This window comes from Tursiops truncatus, chromosome 4 (genome assembly GCF_011762595.2).
Source record: "Tursiops truncatus isolate mTurTru1 chromosome 4, mTurTru1.mat.Y, whole genome shotgun sequence".
NCBI classification, from domain to species: domain Eukaryota; kingdom Metazoa; phylum Chordata; class Mammalia; order Artiodactyla; family Delphinidae; genus Tursiops; species Tursiops truncatus.
In genome coordinates this window covers 94,644,676-94,664,340 of record NC_047037.1, presented here as the reverse complement: position 1 = coordinate 94,664,340, position 19,665 = coordinate 94,644,676, and the positions used below count along the sequence as shown (strand labels likewise).

The window sequence follows — 19,665 nt, the reverse complement described above, 5'->3', positions numbered from 1 at the left end:
GACGCGTGTTCGTGCCCCTGTCCGGAAAGATCCCACATGCCGCGGAGTGGCTAGGCCCATGAGCCATGGCCGCTGAGCCTGCGCATCTGGAGCCTGTGCAAAAAAAAAAAAAAAACTATAGAGAATAGTATAATGAGCTTCTATATACTGATCAGTCAACTCAATGATTATTAACATTTTCCCAATTTTGTTATTTCTCTCCATTCCTCCTCTTTTCTCTTGAGTATTTCAAAGCAAATCCCAGAAATCATATCATTTTGCAGCATGCCTCTCTAACTGATAAGCCTTTTATATTTCCATGCCACTACTCAATCTGACAAATTTGAAAATAATTCCTTAATATCATCTAATACTGAGTCCATATAAGTATCCTCTATTATCTTCCCAATTTTACCCTCTACCTCTAGGTCATCTGTAACCTCATAGGACTCTCAGTTTTGGGAATGAGTAGATCAATAAGGGGAACAAGTGGAGAGCATCTTTGCTCTTTTTTTCAGTCCAAAGCTTAAGTTTAAGCATCAACTTAAATCCATCATTTCCAAATTTCCCTAATTCTGAATTCTGCTGCTACTACTTAGAGCAGTGTTTCACTATCAAAGAAGTGAGAGCAAGGCCAAGCTATTTTTATGATAAGCCAGAGATGAAATTCTAGAAATTATTCTGCCTAGAATCTCTTTTCCAGACCGGTTGGGAGGCACATGAACAGGAAGGGGACTTAGCTGTTGGTTAAAAAGCAGGATTTCCTCATAGGGAGTAAGGTGTTTTCATTAAATGATATGTCTGTTTACATTTTCAAGTAATCTATAGTATCCTTAGTTGTAGTGGATAACTAACAACATGAACAACATGAACAACGCTAGTTCATGACTTCAATAAAATTTTATTTAGTGACACTTGTGGGTAAGGCATTGTGCTAGTAAGGAAAATACAGGATATAAAGCAAAAAGCACTCTATAGAAAATAAATTAAAGTACAATGGGAATTCAAAAGCAAACTATTTTTTTCCTTGGGTGGTTGACAGACAAAAGGAGCATTTGATTAGAACCTTAAAAGACTTCTAGAATTTGAACAGTTGGAAGGAAGAAAGGTCATTTTGGGTGGAGGAAAGAGAGTGAGCAAAGGCACAAAAGTAGGAAAAGCAAAACATGAAACAAATAAGATCAAACTGATGAATACGAGACTCTTCAGTCCAAACATCACAAAATATCGTGACTAGCCATGCAGCTAGGTGTAGATGTTATGTAATCACCCAGTAAGCAGAGATTCCAGTAACTGCTTTCAGTCACTGCTGCCAGGAACTACTAATCACGCAGAATGTTTAGAATGTCAAGACGATGATTGTTAATATGTGACCAACCAAGAAAACTGGTGCCTGGTAGAGGCATCTGGTCCAATGTGATATAATAATTAATCCAACTGGATAATATTTTACCTCCAAATCCTACCCAGTGGTTGGGTCAATAGGCAAACACTGTGACTGTTCATTTGTGAAGAATATTTTGGCAACTTCTGGAGGCTTGAGAAGAACAGGGTCCATTAAGTGAAGCTTCTTTTGCTGTGGGGCTGGATGTTCCTTAGATCTTTCATGTGGCAATATCATACGATTTTTTGCTTTCTTTCTAAACTCAAAACACTAAAACTATATCATTAACATAGAAATATAAGAATCTTCTTGACCTCAACTTCAAGCTTACAATTAATGTATCTTTCAGCTAAAGAATGGATTCAAATGATGGTAACATTACTGATTTAGGTTTGCTTTGCTGCATTCAGCACTGAGCTAAAATGTCCTAGATCAGAGAATGATTCCAAATCAGATTAGTCCAATGTCCTAGTCAAGGCTATGTGCTTTACTGGGCCTGAGAAACAGGCTTTTCTTTTATTCCTCAGCATTAGCTAGAAATGCATTTTCAGCTAAAATTTGTCATGTGCTTATTATGTGCACCACACTTGTATCATAAGCATTACCTGATTTAATCTTCATAACAACTCTATGATGGAGGTTAATATACTTATCTGCATTTCAGAGATGAGGAAACTGGGACTTAGAGAGGATTAGTAATTTATATCAGGTCACATAGCTAATAAGTGGGGCAGGGCTGGTTTGTGAGTCTTGCCGGTCTGTTACAGCAGGCCATGGGCATCTGAGCAGGGACAGAGGCCTGTGTATTGTGATGTTCATCTGTCCCTCTGCCTCTTCAACTTCTACCCGGCTTTTCTTCCTGCTTCCTCATTCTTGCTATTTTTTAAAATTACAACCCCTCTATTTTCCTGTTCCTTGTATAGAATTCTTGTTTTTTCATTTATATATTTATTTCCTATTTCACTCATTGATTTACCCCTAAGGTAGCAGGCCTTGTCTGCTAGGAAATTATACAAGAAGACCTAGCAAGTAAATGAATGAGTGAATACAGTACAATGTACTGAATGCTGGAGTACAGTTGCTTTGAGGGCACAAAGAAGGAAAAATATCAAATTTTGAGGCCTGGGAGATGATGCTGGAGTTGTGTCTCGAAGGAAGAGAAATTAGGTGAAGAAGTAGGAAGAGCTTTCCAAGCAGACACACTAGCATTTGTATAGTCACTGAGTTGGGGCAGTAGCCAGACACAGCTGAGATCTGCTGGTCATTTGGGATGGCTGGAATGAATACATTGTGTTTCCTGGGAGTGTTAAGAGATGAAGCTAGAGAGGAAGGTAGGGTTTGACCTGTGAAGTTCTTGAGTGCTAAATTAAGGAGTTTGAATGTTAGCCTGAAAGTTACAGGAAATCATTGAAAGGATTTAAGTTACAGAAATGCATGATTTTGTATTTTATAATCATCACTTGCATAACCAATTTCTATGCCTCGAAAAGGAGGCCCTAAGTTTGCTCCAAGATTGTACACTACCTGCCTTGAGAAACTTCAAAGCCTTCATCACCTTGTGATCTTCCCTGATAGAAGAGCTGAGTTTTCCATCCTACTTCCTGATCTCAGAAGTCTTGACCAGCTGGGTGCAAGGCACCCTTCATAAAATAGTCCTTAAAGATGAGGTTTATTGTTGTAACCATGAGAGCCCGCTTGCTAGGCACAAGATGCTCAGGTTTTTACAGGGACATCCAGATCCCACTTCCTTTCAGAAATCTCCCCACCCACAGTCTCATGTCTCTCTAGGTTATGGGATACTCAATTACCATGATCTTTTTTTTTTTTTTCCTCTGCTGTTACTCCTGAAATCTGGGTGAGTTCAGGTGAGCAGTTCTGCAGAGGGCAAATCCATTGAGGCAAGTGGGAGGTGTGATATTGGAGCAGGAGCAACAGGTGGCATCAAACAAGTTGCATCCGATAGACAATTTGAGTGCCTTTAGCCAAGATACAGCTTTAAGCAGCTTAGAGCAATGGTGGTCAAATGTTTTTGCTCACATACCCCTTAAAATACTTGGGTAAATCTAGGTACCTCATCATACATTTGAAGTTGATACCCACAATCTGTCATATATTTTAGTTGTTGCAAACATAATTTCTAGTGTGTTGTACCTACTGACATTTTAAACTGTTATAGTTTTAACAGTCTATTTTAAGATAACTTCAAATGCATTCAAAAGCTCTGTCTTTACCTCTTCTCCCCACATACTATGTGTTTGATGTCACAATTTACATCTTTTTTTTTTTGTGGTACGCGGGCTTCTCACTGTTGCGGCCTCTCCCGTTGCGGAGCACAGGCTCCGGACGCGCAGGCTCAGTGGCCATGGCTCACGGGCCTAGCCGCTCTGCGGCATGTGGGATCCTCCCGGAGCGGGGCACGAACCCGTGTCCCCTGCATCGGCAGGCGGACCCTCAACCATTGCGCCGCCAGGGAAGCCCCACAATTTACATCTTTTTTATTGTGTATTGATTAACAAATTCTTATAGTTAATACTTTTGTCTTTTAACTTTTATGCTAGAGTGTTAAGTGATTTACCCATTACTGTTACAATCTTTGACTATTCTGAATCTAACTGTGTATTTACCTTTACCAGTGAGTTATATACTTTCAAGGATTTTCATCTTCAGCTTGGAGAACTCCCTTTAATATTTCTTATAAGGCAGGTCTAGTGGTGCTGAACTCTTTCAGCTTTTGCTTGTTTTGAAAACTCTTTTTCTTTCAATTCTTAACAATTTTGCCACTTTAAGTATTCTTGGCTGGCAGTTTTTTTTCTTTCAGCACTTTAAATGTACTGTGCCACTCCTTTATGGCCTGCAAAGTTCTGCTGAAAATTCTGATGATAGGTTTATGGGGGCTCCCTTGTACTTAACAAATTATTTTTCCCTTCTTGCTTTTAAGATTCCCTCCTTGTCTTTAATTTTGACAATTTGATTATAATATGTCTTGGTGGGGGTCTCTTTAAATTCATCTCTTTTGGTATCTTTGGGCTTCCTGGATCTGGATGTTTGTTTCTTTCCCCAGGTTAGGAAAGTTTGGGGCCATATTTCTTTGAATCACCTTTCCGCCCCTTTCTTTCTCTCTTCTGCTAGGAGAAGAGTATATTGATCCAGTTGATGTTGTCCCGTTGATGTTGTCCCATAAGTCCTTTAAGCTATCTTTACTCTATTTTTTTTTTTTTTTTGCTCCTTTGACTAGATGAATTCCACTGCCCTATCTTTGAACTCATTGATCCTTTGTTCCACTGATCTGGTCTGCTGTTTGAATCCTTTTATTGAGTTTTTAAGTCAGTTATTGTATTCTTCAGCTCTATGGTATCTTTAGTACATTTTAATATTTTCTATCTTTATGTTGAAATTCTTACTTTGTTCATTAATGCTTTACCCTGGTGAGTATACTTATGACCATTACTTTAAACTGTTGGTAAGTCACTTAGCTCTGCTTCCTTAAGATTGATTTCTAGAGATTTATCTTGTTCTTTTGCTTGGAACATATTCCCTTGTTTCTCCATTTTCCTTGACTCTCTGCATTGGTTTCTATGCATTAGATAAAACAGCCATCTCTCCCAGTCTTGTGTAGATTAACCTCATCTATTAGCCCAGACCAAGGTCCTGGTTGCCTCTCAAATCTTTGTGATGGCCCAATCCTCCATCTTTGTTCTTAGCAGCTCTGAACAGTAGAGGGTATGCCAAGACCCATTAGTGTCCCAAAAGGGAGGGTCACAGTTAGCAACTCAATGTAAGCTGATTAGAAACCAAACCCTCAGGCAGCAGCTGGGAAACTGGGAGATGGGTATTTCTGCGTGTTACCTCTGTATTGAGCCTGAGTGTATAGTTGCTGGGGGTGCATCTCTTTAAAGACTGCTTTTGTTGCTATAATCCTGTGGAACTCATGAATGCAAGCCCTGTTGGCTATCAGAGCTAGGTAAATTGAGAGCCAGTCCCTCCAGTGCAAGCTGTAAAAGTTGGGGTGCTAGATACGTGTACAAGCTCCTTATAGGGAGGTACCAGTGACTTGGTTTTTTTGTTGGAGTGAGCAGGAGGGAGAAGGTGGAGAAAGTGCCCACTGGCTCTTTTGGACTCCAGGGAGGATCACAGTCAGCACCAAATTGTGTGCGAATCAGAAGCTGGACTCTCAAGCGGTAACTTGTGAAATATGCAATCAAACCCCTTCCAGTAAATGAATGGGAGATGGGCATTTTCGCCTGCTCCTGTTGTGCTGAGCCCTGGGGGGATAGCTTTGGCGAGTGCTTGCATGTCCATTGAGAACTGCTGCTTTGTTTTCTATAGTCCTGTGGCATTCATGAACACAAGCCCCTTTGGCTATCAGGGCCAGGCAATCTGGGGGCCTGTTTCTCTGGTGGCAGATGCAAAAGCTGGGACACCAGACTTGTACAAGCTTCTTTTAGAGATGCTAGTGAACTGGGTTTTTTTGTTGGAATGAGCTGAAGGGAGAAGGCAGAGGAAGTGCCCACTGGATTCCCCTGGGCTCCATGAAGAATAGTAGCCAACTTCCAGAATCATGCTAATTGGAAGTCAGACCCTCAGGCTGCAGCTTGTAAAGTATGCACTAAGACCCTTTCCGGGGAAAGGCTAGAATGCCCTGGGAGATAGGCATTTTTGCCTGTTCCTTTCACACTGAGCCGGGGTGGGGGGGTGGGGGTTGGGGGGGCGGATACCAACTGTAATGCATGGCCATTAGGAACTGCTTCTTCGTTTGCTCTAGTCCTGTGGGTTTTGTGGAATCCAGCCTGGTTGGCTTTCAGAGCTAAGTGTTTTGAGGGTCATCTCTCATGCAGTAGTAATAAAAGTTGGGGGACTGGGTGTGTGGTCTAAACCCTTTGCTCTTCAGGGAGAAGTTAGGAGTCTCAATTCTATGACTCTATTCTGGGGGTGGGGTTTATGGTGAGAGTGTGTCTCTGCCTTTCCTACCTGTTTCAGTATGGGTATTTTCTCTTTCGCTCAACGTGCAGAATCACTCAGCTGGTATCTGGATTTCTCTCAGAGGGATACTCCTTATGTAGCTGTACATTCACTGCATCTGTGGGAGGAGGGATGTTCAGGAGCCTCCTATGTCACCATTTTTGAGCCCTCCTTCTGTCTGATGTTATTTTGTTAGCTTCTTGGACTTATATTTCTATTCCACTCTTCCTTCCTATATTTATGCTAATATATTGTCTTATTTTTGAAAGTCTTGTCTTAATTACTTTATCACACTTTTCTGTTACAAAAATATATACTGGAACTTAATTTTTTTTTTTTTTTTTTTTTGCGGTACGCGGGCCTCTCACTGTTGTGGCCTCTCCCGTTGTGGAGCACAGGCTCCGGACGCGCAGGCTCAGTGGCCATGGCTCACGGGCCCAGCTGCTCCGCGGCATGTGGGATCCTCCCGGACCGGGGCACAAACCCGCGTCCCCTGCATCGGCAGGCGGACTCTCAACCACTGTGCCACCAGGGAAGCCCCGTGGAGCTTAAATTATTTTTAAAGTTTCCTGTGACTACAAGACTTGAATGCAAAAAATAGCATACTAATGACCAAAACAAAAATAAATTGAAACATAATCATTTAACATAAAAGTAAAATCTTGTTGGAAATGAATCTCTCATGGAGCTGTTTATTTTTTGCCTCAGTTGGTTTATGTGTCTATAGATGATCATGGATATTTTCTAGAATGAGATTGAGTTCAGCATTCATTTAATTCCTATTTTTCACTTTCATAAATGTAAGTATTGCAAAATTTATTTATATAAAACACATGGCAATGGAAAGAGTTTCATTATAGCTAGTTAGAGGAGGGGGAAATGCCCAGCTTTGGGAATCATGACACCTACTTCATAAAAATGACAAGTTTTGGGGCAAATCACTTGCTAGGTCTTGGTTTCTTCATCTATAAAATTAGAGAGGTGGCATAGAGGAGTTTTAAGTCTCTATATAGCTCTACCATTCTATAATAATTTTAAAAGGCAGATTAAAACCATTTAGGCATATCAGGTGGGAAGTATATGCATAAATAAGCATAAATAAATGGAATTGATATAAATATGAGGTGGATGCTTGCTTTCAAGGTGATTATAATCAAACTGGGTAGCAAATAACATTAATTAAGTAGGGAATAAATCAAGATTGCATATGATTAAATGCTAAATGCTTATAGATAAGTTTTAAAAGTTCTAAGACGGGTCTATTAATTGAGGCTGAACTCTGTAGGAAAGGCTTCATGGAGAAGGTGCAGTCTGAAGAGGACTTTGGTGGTCCACATGGTAGAACAACATGAAAGAAGCCATAGGGGAGCCACAGACCTCAGAAGCATGGGTTGGTGGTGTCAAGGTGACTGGAGCATCTTGCCTGCTAAGGAAGGGAAGGGCTGAGGTAATAAGGATATCACAGCCAGGTCCCTAGGAAGCAATTAGAGACAATTATAGTCAACTTTAATTATGTGTGGCAAATATGTTCTATAAAGTCATCATGAACAATGAATTAGCAAATACTGAAGTGTTTGTCATAGGGGATGCACAGTGTTATTCCTGTGAGCCTCTGTTTACATTTTCTTCCTAACTTTTTTGGTGTGTTTCTGTTTAAAGACTTCAAATTTAATATATATTGTTGATTCATTAACATCAGACTAATAGCCAGCAGCATTATTGCTCATTCCTGGACAGAGATTATCCAGCATGTGTATTTTCTCCATAAGGTACATCACAACCTTCTTAGGCTTAGGAACACTAGACAGCACTTCAGCACTCTGCTTAGGGGCCCTTTTAAACAACAAAATCAACAACAAACAGCACATAAATATGAAAAACATGGCACTAAATAGGCTACAAAAGGACAGTTTTTTACAGTCTAAGAGCTGAAATAAGAAGGCAGAGCATCACCTTGTCCAAACTCATCTGGGAGCATGCACACTGGGTGACTCAAACTTTTCATTGCTTTGCGCATGTTCATGCATGATCTTGAAAGTGCCCTAGTATTGACTGTGGGATTACAAATAGATTTTAGCAAGTAGGCAAATCTGCAAACATGAAATCTTTGAATAATGACAATGAACTGCATATTGGCAAGGTAGGCTGTAGCCAGCCATTAATGAGATCTGAGCAGAGGAATAACACAATGAGTAATATTTAGGAAGCTCACTCACTTATTCACTTACTGCAAATTAAACATTAAAGGAGGCTCACTGTGTGTTAGGGGTTGCATAAGGTGCTTGAAGTACAAATGAATAAACATGGCGCCTGCTCTTAAGGAACTGAAATCTAAGCACAAGTAACCTACAGGGGAAGCCTGGGAGAAAAATCTGGAGCAACCAGAAGTCTTGTTGCCAGACTCATTCTTGAGGTAATGAGGACCAGGTTTTGCAAAGTAGCAGTGGGAGCGGAAGGAAGGGCAAACATGAAGAGAGAATGAAAGGTTTTCGTTTTCCTTGAATAGTGAGAGAGACCTCCCACAGATTCCAGACTTTAGGTTGAGGAAAGGTATGCCAAATATATGTCCTTGTGTTCCAGCAAAAGCTGTCTTCCTCAAACTAGGAAGCTTGCAGAGGGAAACTGGTTCCCCCTTTCCTAAGGATGGCTCTTTGCTTCAGCTATTATTAAGCCCAGAATGACTAAAATGGCGTTCTTTAAAATTAAGACTAAAATCAAACAAAACCAAAAGACTAGATTTATCCTGCAGGTAGAACACACAAGTTTTCTAGATTCCAGAGATGTTGTTGATTTCTTTTTGGACCAGTTCTGAAACATTCAGTAACAAATTTCTATTGACCTCATGAGTTTACATTGCTCATGTGTAGTAACCTTGGTCAGCAGCAAAGAACTTAACTGTTAACCTTCTCTTGATGTGTGCACAATTACTTTATTTGTTTTCTATTTTCTGCTGTTTTTTGGAAAATAATTTCCCTTGTCTTTAGAGCAAGAAGTATTTCATGTCTAGTTTTATTAGTTAATAACATTCTACTCATGCTGCTTGGGAAGGATGTGACAGTTCTTCTGGGTCTCTTACTACTGTGCTGACTCCCTAACCCCAACAGGCTTTTCTTCCTGGGCAGGGTCATAGATCAGATGGGTATTAATTTTGAATCAAGTAGATTAATCAAATAATTGTCCCCTCCCTGAGTGTCAGGCATTGTGCTGGGCCTGGGGATGAGAAAGATGGATAAAGTTTGTCTTAAAAGAGCTGGCAGTTGTCAAAGCCTAAGGGATTCTCCAGACATTAAAATACCACTTAATGCTTCACCCTGCAGGTGCTTACGTCTCAACACTAATATAAAAGGTAGAGCAAGAAGAGGCAACTTTGGTCTTCTTTTAAGAAATATCTATTCAATTCCTTTGCCCATTTTTTTAATGCTTTTTTTTCTTTGAGTTGTGTGTGAGATCCTTATATATTTCAGATATTAACCTCTTATCAGATATATGGTTTTCTCCCATTCCACAAGTTGCCTTTTCACTCTGTTGATTGTTTCCTTTGCTGTGCAGAAGAAGCTTTTAGTTTGATGCAGTTCCACTTGCCTATTTTTTCTTTTGTTACTCGTGCTTTTAGTGTCATACCCATGAAATCACTACCAAGACCAATGTCATGAAATTTCAACCTGTTTTATTCTAGGAGTTGTAGAGTTTCAGGCATTACATTTAAGTGTTTAATCAATTTTGAACTGATTTTTGTGTGTGGTATAAGATAAAGGTCCAAATCATTCTTTTGCATGTGGACATCCACTTTCCCAACACCATTTGTGAAAAGGTTATCCTCCCCATTGTGTGTTCTTGGCACCCTTGTCAAAGATCAGCTGACTGTATATGTTGGATTTATTTCTTGGCTGTCTATTCTGTTCCTTTGATCTATATATCTGTCTTTATACCAATACCATACTGTTTTCATTGCTGTAAATTTGTAATATATTTTGAATTTAGGAAGTGTGATGCCTCCAGCTTTGTTCTTCTTTTTAAATATTGGCTTGGTTATTTGTGGTCCTTTGTGATTACATATGAATTTTGGAATTATTTTTTCTATTTCTTCAAAAAATGCAATTGGAATGTAATACAAATCAAAACCACAATTAGATATCACCTCACACCTGTCAGGGTGGGTATTATGAAAAAAACAAAAACAAAGAGTGTTGGCAAGGATATGGAGAAATTGGAAACCTGGAACACTGTTGGTGGGAATGCAAAATGGTGTAGTTGCTATGGAAAATAAGTTGTTCAAAAATTAAAAATAAAAGTATCATATGATCCAGCAGTACCACTTCTGGGTATTTATTCAAAATAATTGAAATCAGGATCTCAGAGTGATATTAGCACCCTATGTTCATTGCAGCACTATTTGCAATGGAACAACTAAATTTCCATCAGTGGATAAATAGATAAAGAAAATATGGCATCTATATACAATGGAATATTACTCGGCATTAAAAAAGAAGGAAATTTTGCAACGTGTAACAACATGGATGACCTTAGGACATTATGCTAAGTGGAATAAGCCAGTCACAGAAAGAAAAGTGTGGCATGATTCCACTTGTACGAGGTATCTAAAATAGTCAGATTCATAGCATCAAAGACTGGAATGGTGATTTCCAGGGTCTGGGTGGAGGGGAAAATGAGGAGTTACTAATCAACAGGCATTAAGTTTCAGTTAAGCAGATGAATAAGTTCTAGAGATGGAATGTACAACATAGTACCTGTAGTCAACAATACTATCTTGTACAGTTAAAAATAAATGTGTTAAGAAGGTAGATCTCATGTTAAGTATTCTTACCCTAATAAAATAAAATTTGAAAAAAGAGAAGAAGAAGCAGCTTCCTCAACCAAGACTCTGCTTTCAGATGCCTCTAGAAATCTCTTATACTCACTGTGCAACAAGTACTTTCAAAGATAATCCTTTGCAAGGAGATAGAAGATGGAAATTAAGTTCTGGAGGAAATGTGACTCAAGATAAATATCTTTGCTGAGGAGGTTTTCCTACTTCCCTCTTTTTATTCATTTATTTTTTCTTCTTCAAAATGTTTAGCCCATTGGGACACTTTGATTCTCTACTTTATACCATGAACACTTTCTTTTTAGGCAATACACAGCAAGCTCAGTGCATTAGCAGGTGACATAATTTCATATGCACAAGTATAAACTATAATAAGGCACCTCAGGTTGGCTTCTCTTGAAAGTTGCCACCCAGGAAAGAGTTTGATTAGGGAGTGTTCTTTGTAGTATTTTACTTGCAGATACATGTTCAGTGTTGTCCTGTCCTTACTTAGGTGGAGATTAAATTCTCATACCCTGCCTTGGTTTTTAATACCAGACAATATGGTCTTTGTTTTAGTAAATACCTGTGCCTATGTGGATTATTTTAGGAAGGCCATGTGATAGCAATGTGTCTGAGGCAGTATTTCTTGCAGAGAAGTTTAAACGAAAGGAAAATTGTTCAAGTGGAGAGTTCTGTAAATGCAGTATTGTGGGAGTCGTTGAGAAATGGGAATAAAAGTCTGTTTTAATCATATATCTCTTCATATAGTTGCTGAAAGCAATATGAAATCATTTGGTCCCATCTATGGAATGTGATTGGGTCTACCTGCTGCAGGAAATGGAAGGTAGCTGCCTGCGGGTGTGGTGTGTGGGAAAAAGGGCCCAACCACTCTAATTATGAGTCTTTCTAGCCTTAAAGTCCCATCTTTCCAGTCCTAAGAGTAGAATATTAAGAGTAAGTTCATTGAAGAAGATGTGGCACATATATACAATGGAATATTACTCAGCCATAAAAAGAAACGAAATTGAGCTATTTGTAATGAGGTGGATGGACCTAGAGTCTGTCACACAGAGTGAAGTAAGTCAGAAAGAGAAAAACAAATATTGTATGCTAACACATATATATGGAATATAAAAAAAATGGTCATGAAGAACCTAGGGGCAAGATGGGAATAAAGACACAGACCTACTAGAGAATGGACTTGAGTATACGGGGAGGGCGAAGGGTAAGCTGGGACAAAGTGAGAGAGTGGCATGGACATATATACACTACCAAACGTAAAATAGATAGCTAGTGGGAAGCAGCCACATAGCACAGGGAGATCAGCTCGGTGCTTTGTGACTACCTAGAGGGGTGGGATAGGGAGGGTGGGAGGAGGGAGACACAAGAGGGAAGAGATATGGGAACATATGTATATGTATAACTGATTCACTTTGTTAGAAACTAACACGCCATTGTAAACCAATTATACTCCAATAAAGATGTAAAAAAAAGAAAAAGTAAGTTCATTGATACTTAGAGGACTAGTTAAAACAGAAATTCCCTACTTTCTGAAATTGTGATAATAGTAATTTTCTCATAAGATTGTTGCATATGTTTAATGAGATAATCTATGTAAAGTATGTTATAAATGTGTATATGTTTAGCTACCATTATTATTAAAATTATTACCATATGCACATGAAGTCCTTACACTTCCCATCAGGGTTTGAAGAATTTGCTGGTCAAACCTCACTTTCTTTTAAGTGATGATTCTTCTTCTTTAAAAAACAGATTTATTCAGGTATAATTGATATACAAAAAACAGCACATATTTAATGTCTAAATTTGATGGGTTTGGACATATGCATACACTTGTGAAAACGAAGCGTTTGGTTCTTTGTTTTGATTGAGTCCCACACCATTGGTATAAGTCACTTATCAGACTATCATGGGGTGCAGCTGTGTTCAGCTGAGTAATGTGGGTGTCCTGTATTTTTCACTCTTGACTAGATGGGACAAAATCACTGTGGAGTCGTTTGAAGCCTAATAAATCATACCCCATTTCCAAGAAATGTATTTTGGTTAACAGACTCCTTTCTAAGATATAAATAAGCTGGGTTTCATTTTTTCATCCAGAGTTGTTAACCGAGATCAGATAAAGCATGAGATCTGTTGATGTCTGGAGTGGGCAGGAAGGGGAATCTTGGGCTTGGGGCCATTGGTGAAAGACTGACTGTTGGGAGGGAGGGCCTTGTGGGATGCCAAACTCTAGGCGCCTCTGGGACCAGGTTGAGTGTGATGGAGGTAGGAGGGTGTGGAAGAGTACTTGGCTGAGGGCGGGTGATGTGTCATTAAAATTCCCAGCAGGCTGCCTGTAGCTCTCTGGCTGTGGAGTAGCTTGCCAATGCCTGAATAGAGATGTCAGGGCTAGTTTGGAAGGCTGCAAATTAAAAATGATTTACACTTTTGGCCAGCTTAATCTCTTCTAATCCAGCTTGTATAGTTATTCCAGTTCAGCCCAGTATCTCTCCTCTCAGTCTTGGCTTCTCCTGGGAGGTGAAGTTAAAAAGGGAAAGAAAATGGAAGGTGTGGAAAAAGAAAAGAGCATTTCTCCCCTTTTCCTGATGGAAAAGTTGATCAGACTTTTAGATCCCTCATCTCTACCTTCTTTTTCTTCTTTACTATATACATAAGCCAAGGCTTTTGAAACTTATTTCTGAAGAAATGACCCCCGCCCCTAACTGCTAATGAAAATAGTGTACTTTACAAAATTAACATTCTAGCCTCTTCTAAGTATAGAGGAAGAGATAACATGTTACCTTTGGATCAGTTTTTTACCCTTGAAAAATTACAAGTGGTTCCCTTCAGTTATGTAAATGTAGGAGTCTGATATTTTAAGGAAAGGGTCCAATGGAGTCTTGTGAACTTTATAAAGGCAGCGTCTCTTGGTATGCAGTTCTCTAAAGAAGACTAGTTGAGGTTTAAGTGATAAAATAGAAAAAATAAAATAGATGTAACTGTGTTTGTACCTCAGACTGGTGAAGTGGGTCAGCTCAGTTATACTCTCAAGGGGATTATGAAAGTTTATCTTAGGGCACCTGAGTGATTACTTGGAGGAAAATCAAGGAAATGCAAGGAACAGTTTACACCAGGTTTTCAGGGGGCATTACTGTTGACTACAGAGAGCTACAGCTGGTTGAGAGGACATCCCAGAAGCATTTTTATCAACTTGGAGAAAAGGATCAGCCTAACTCATATGAAAAACATAAGATAGAGAAGGCATGCTCATTCACTCTTGGAGGATGCAAAGAGAAGTGTTCTCTGTCCCCACCACCCTACAATGCTCCTTTTCTCAGCCCTTCTCCATTTACCCATCCCCTTACCACTTCTGAATGTGAATTCCCTGTAAGCAGAGGTTTTGTCTGTCTTATTCATTGTTGAATCCCCCGTGCTTAGAACCGTGCCTAGCACCCAGTGAGCACTCAATAAATAACATATTTTTGAATTAAGAAATGGATAAATTTAAACTTAGGGGAACATTGAAGTTGTTGAATGACAGAATTAGGATCTAAAGAGATCTGCTGGAACTATAAGCTGAATCTACCAGATAAAATTTAATAGGAAAAAATGGAAAATCCTGCCATAGGTTCAAAAATCAACCATAAAAGGTCCCCAGATAGGGAGATATAACTTGGTGATAGCTTATGTGAAAAATTTAGTTGACAGTAAGCACAACATAAATTAGCAGTGTGCTATGATTCTGATAAAAATTTAGTATGATCACAAGCCCCATTAATTAAGATATAATACCTAGAATAGAGAAGGTGACAGTACTTGCCTTCTTTATGCTGGTCAGGTAGTACTGGAGTACCTATATTCTATTCTGTATGCTGCACTTAATAAATGATGTATTTAATTCAAAAAGAGTCATGCACCACAATGTTCATTGCAGCTGTATTTACAATAGCCAGGTCATGGAAGCAACCTTAGTGTCCATTGACAGATGAGTGGGTAAAGAAGATGTGGCACATATGTACAATGGAATATTACTCAGCCATAAAAAGAAATGAAACTGAGTTATTTGTAGTGAGGTGGATGGACCTAGAGTCTGTCATACAGAGTGAAATAAGTCAGAAAGAGAAAAACAAATACCGTATGCTAACGCATAGAGTCGAAAAAAAAAAAAGGTTCTGATGAACCTAGGGGTAGGACAGGAAAAATATGCAGACGTAGAGAATGGACTTGAGAACACGGGGAGGGGGAAGGGTAAGCTGGGACGAAGTGAGAGAGTGGCATGGACTTATATATACTACCAAATGTAAAATAGATAGCTAGTGGGAAGCAGCCATAAGCACAGGGAGATCAGCTGGGTGCTTTGTGACCACCTAGAGGGGTGGGATAGGGAGGGTGGGAGGGAGAAGCAAGAAGGAGGAGATATGGGGATATATGTATATATAGAGCTGATTCACTTTGTTATAAAGCAGAAACTAACACACCATTGTAAAGCAATTATACTCCAATAAAGACGTTAAAAAAAATAAATGATATATTTATATAAATCTGTGTGTTTAATGGAGACTAGCCAGAGAAATAAGGGGATTTGGAACATGAGGGATAATTGGTAATACTGAGGACATTTTTAGTCAGCCTAAGAAAAGGTTCAATGAGCTTCAGTCTTCAAGTATCTGAGGGGCTGTTCTGTGAAGAGGCACAAGATTTGTTCTCTGTGGTATCAGGGGCTAAAACTAGGGCAATTGGGCTGAGGTTTCACGAAGATAGATTTTATCTTACTGCAAAGAAGGATTTCTAAATTTGTCTGATCTCTATGGAGTCTTGCAGGGAAGTGAATCTTCTTTATCTGGAGATATTCAAGCAGTCTGCACAAAGATTGCACAATGGCTTGAGTGCCTGGTTGAACCTGAGGATTGATAAGACATCTTCATTAGAGATGAGCAATGTGGGCAGGTGAAGCATCCAGGAGGGGTGAGATGCTTCGCTGATTTCAGGGCCAGCCTGACATTGGAATTCTTTCCATGAATCACACTGCTTAAATGCAGTTTAAAAGTGTTCTAATTTATCTGGTCTGGCTCTGTGACACCTGAATAATATAATTCAGATTATCTGGAATTTGTAAGTGGGCTTAATTATGTATTTTAGACTACTTATTGAGTGCTGGCTCTGTGCTAAGTACTTGCTAGGGATTAAGACAGAATAATGAACAAGATTCAGTCTCTGTTCTCGGGAATCCTAGGTATCGTGCTCATAGGGCCTCTGTACTACAAGGCTAACATTTCAGCTTGGAGGCTCCATTCTCAGACTTCATTGAGCATTTGGTTCAGTTCCTTAAATCTTTATGCTTATTAGTTCTCCAGACAGGCATTTCCTAGAGGGCAGGGATTGTTTCTTTTTGCCCTTGAATGTTCATAGGATCTGAAAGCGCAGTGGTTGACATAATAGTAGGTATTCAGTAAATGCTTGTACAGTACTTCCCCCACCCCACTTAACCATAAAACTCCTAGAAAACGTAAGTGGTAAGCTCCTTGACATAGGTCTTGGTGATGATTTTTTAAATCTGCCACCAAAAGGAAAAGCAACAAAAGCAAAAATAAGCACGTGGGACTACATTGAACTAAAAAGCTTCTGCGTAGTAAAGGAAACTGTCAATAAAATTAACAGGCAGCTACTGAATGGGAGAAAATATTTGCAAATCATATATCTGACAAGGGGCTAATATCCAAAATATGTAAAGAACTCATGCAACTCAGCCAAAGAACCCAAATGTTCAATTAAAAATGGGCGAAGATCTGAACAGACATTCTTCCAAAGAAGACATACAGATGGTCAACAGGTACATGAAGAGGTGCTCAATATCATTAATCATCAAGGAAATGCAGATCAAAACCACAATGAAATATCACCTCACACATGTTAGAACAAATTATCAAAAAGACAATGAAAAACAAGTGTTGGTGAAGATGTGGAAAAAGGGAACCCTTGTGCACTGTTGATGGGAATATAAGTTGATGCAGCCACTATGGAAAACATTATGGTGGTTCATCAAAAAATTAAAAGTAGAGCTACCACATGATCCAACAATCCCATTTCTTGGTATTTATCCAAAGAAAACAAAAATACTGACTTAAAGAGTTAATAGTTCCCCTTTATTTGAGGGGGATATGTTCCAAGACCCACAGTGGGTGCCTGAAATCTTGGATAGTATGGAACCCTATATATACTATGTATTTTTCCCCCTATACATACATACTTACGGTAAACTTTAACTTATAAATTAGGCACAGTAAGATATTAACAACAATGACTAATGAAATAGAAAAATTATAACAATATACTGTAATAAAATTTATGTGAATGTGGTCTCTGTCTCAAAATATCTTATTAGACAAATTTCATGTTTTTTCTGTATTAACTAAGCACTTATCGTGCACTGTGGCTGTAACTTTTGCAGTTTGAGGTGCAAGTGCAAAAGTAGGACGAATTTCATTTTCCTTCTTCACAATTTCATGGAAAGAAGACTTGTTCTTATTATAGATTCTAGCAACCTCAGCACATGATTTTTTTCTATCCTTGTTATTGAAAACTTTCACCTTTTCACTTAAAGGAAGCACTTTATGGCTTCTCTTTGGCATATCCAAATTGCTAGTACCACTACTGTGCTTTGGGGCCATTATTAAGTAAAATAAGAGTTACTTGAACACGAGTACTGTGACACAGTGACACTCGATCTGACAACCAAGGTGGCTACTGAGTAACTGAACAGCAGGATACGCTGGACAAAGGGATGATTCACATCGCAGGCTGGATGGAATGGGACAGTGTGAGATTTCATCATGCTATTCAGAATGGCGCAAAATTTAAAGCTTATGAGTTGTTTATTTATGGAATTTTCCAGTTAATATTTTTGGACTGTGGTTGACCACGTGTAACTGAAACTGTGGAAAGCAAAACCCCGGATAAGGGAGGATTACTTTAGGAACATAACTAACAGTGCTCTGCAAATGAGTTGAGAACCAGAAGAAATCCTAAGAAAGACCAGTGGAGGGACAGGGCCTTAAGAACTGGAGGAATAATTAAGAGTCTCATTCTAGGCTTGGGGATGGGAGCAGGAGGATTGGGGGTGGTGGTGGGAGCTGGGCAACAAAGCCACCAGACAGGCCATGACAAAGAAGTTGGTCTTTACTACGGGGTCTCACCAGCATCAGGAATCAAATACATTATTCAGTACCGAATAGCACATACAAGAATGAGTTGTAGAAGCACTAGAGCTCCAGGGTTTGAGTTATCTACAAGGAGAAGGAGGAGGTGGTTTCAGAGCAGTCTGAGGCCCAGTGCTAAGGTAGGGCAGCTCTTTGCTTAATGCAGGGAACGGGATGGGGCTCAGAGGACCAAATCAGAATATAAAAGGAGCCCTTATATCCACTGTCAAAGAGCCCAGACTAATTCTGATGAGCAGCATTTAGAAAAAGGTGAACTCTTTTTTTTAAAAAAAATTTTTTTACATTCTTTTTCAAATTCTTTTATCATTTAGGTTATTACAGAATATTGAGGAGAGTTCCCTGTGCTATACAGTAGGTCCTTGTTGGTTATCCATTTTAAATATAGCAGTGTGTACATGTCAGTCCCAAACTCCCATTCTATCCCTCCTGCCTACCCTTCCCCTTGGTAACCATGGGTTCATTCTCCAAGTCTATGAGTTTGTTTCTGTTTTATAGATAAGACCATTTGTAACATTTTTTTAAGGTTCCAAATACAAGTGATATCACATGATAGTTGTCTTTTTCTGTCTGACTTACTTCACTTAGTATGATAATCTCCAGGTCCATCCATGTTGCTACTGATGGCATTCTTTCATTCTATTTTATGACTGAGTAGTAGTCCATTGTATATTTGTATCACACCTTCTTTATCCATTCATATGTTGATCGATTTTTAGGTGGCTTCCATGTCTTGGCTATTGTAAACAGTGCTGCAGTGAACATTGCGGTGCATGTGTACTTTCGAACCAAGTTTTTCTCTGGATATATGCCCGAGAGTGGGATTGCTGCATCATGTGGTAGCTCTATTTTTAGTTTTTTAAGGAACCTCCATACTGTTCTCCATAGTGGCTGTACCAATTTACATTCCCACCAACAGTGTAGAAGAGTTCCCTTTTCTCCACACCCTCTCTAACATTTATTGTTTGTAGATTTTTTGACAACGGCCATTCTGACTGGTGTGAGGTAATATCTCATTGTAGTTTTGATTTGCATTTCTCTAATAACCAGTGATGTTAAACATCTTTTCATGTGCCTCTTGGCCATCTGTATATCTTCTTCGGAGAAATGTCTATTTAGACCTTCTGCCCATCTTTTTGATTGGGTTGTTTGTTTTTGTGGTATTGAGCCTCATGAACTGTTTGTAAATTTTGGAGACAAATCCTTTGTTGGTCACATCATTTGCAAATATTTTCTCCCATTCTGTGGGTTGTCTCTTCATTTTGTTTATGGTTTCCTTTGCTGTGCAAAGGCTTTTGAGTTTAATTAGGTCCCATTTGTTT

At 39.2% G+C, this 19,665-nt stretch overlaps 1 protein-coding gene across 1 annotated transcript in view; it reads left to right on the top strand.

Annotated features, from left to right (window-relative positions):
• The first annotated feature begins 8,620 nt into the window (after positions 1 to 8,620).
• Positions 8,621 to 19,665, top strand: part of ZPLD1 (zona pellucida like domain containing 1) — a 289,906-nt gene continuing 278,861 nt past the window's right edge. The window contains exon 1 of the mRNA XM_073804283.1: positions 8,621 to 8,735. The gene's annotated coding sequence lies outside the window, so the exon portion shown is untranslated. The remainder of the gene's footprint in view (positions 8,736 to 19,665) is intronic.